Below are 329 nucleotides of genomic sequence, written 5' to 3'. Positions count from 1 at the left end.
CTCTCCAGAATTCAGCCTAATTGCCACACCTCCTGGAAAACCTCCCTTGGTGTGTGCACTGTCCTGGAGGCTGCTGCCCCTCGTACTGTCCTTTCTCAGCATCTGGACAGAGCTGAAATCCCAAGCAGCACGGTCCTAAACAAGCAGCTCTATTTCTTATGTGTTTCTCAATATCCAAAAGGTCCTCCTGAGAGTTTACATGTAAACAGAATTTCTATACCTCGACTAGCATTTTAAATACATACAAGTAGTGCCAATGTGAAGAAACCGATTTATGAATGTAGTTCTTAAAAGGTGTAAAGTGGACTTCTATCAGTTACTCTGCATGC

The sequence above is a fragment of the Pteropus vampyrus genome, unplaced genomic scaffold (assembly GCF_000151845.1).
Source record: "Pteropus vampyrus isolate Shadow unplaced genomic scaffold, Pvam_2.0 Scaffold414, whole genome shotgun sequence".
Lineage (NCBI taxonomy): Eukaryota > Metazoa > Chordata > Mammalia > Chiroptera > Pteropodidae > Pteropus > Pteropus vampyrus.
This window is presented reverse-complemented; position numbering follows the sequence as displayed.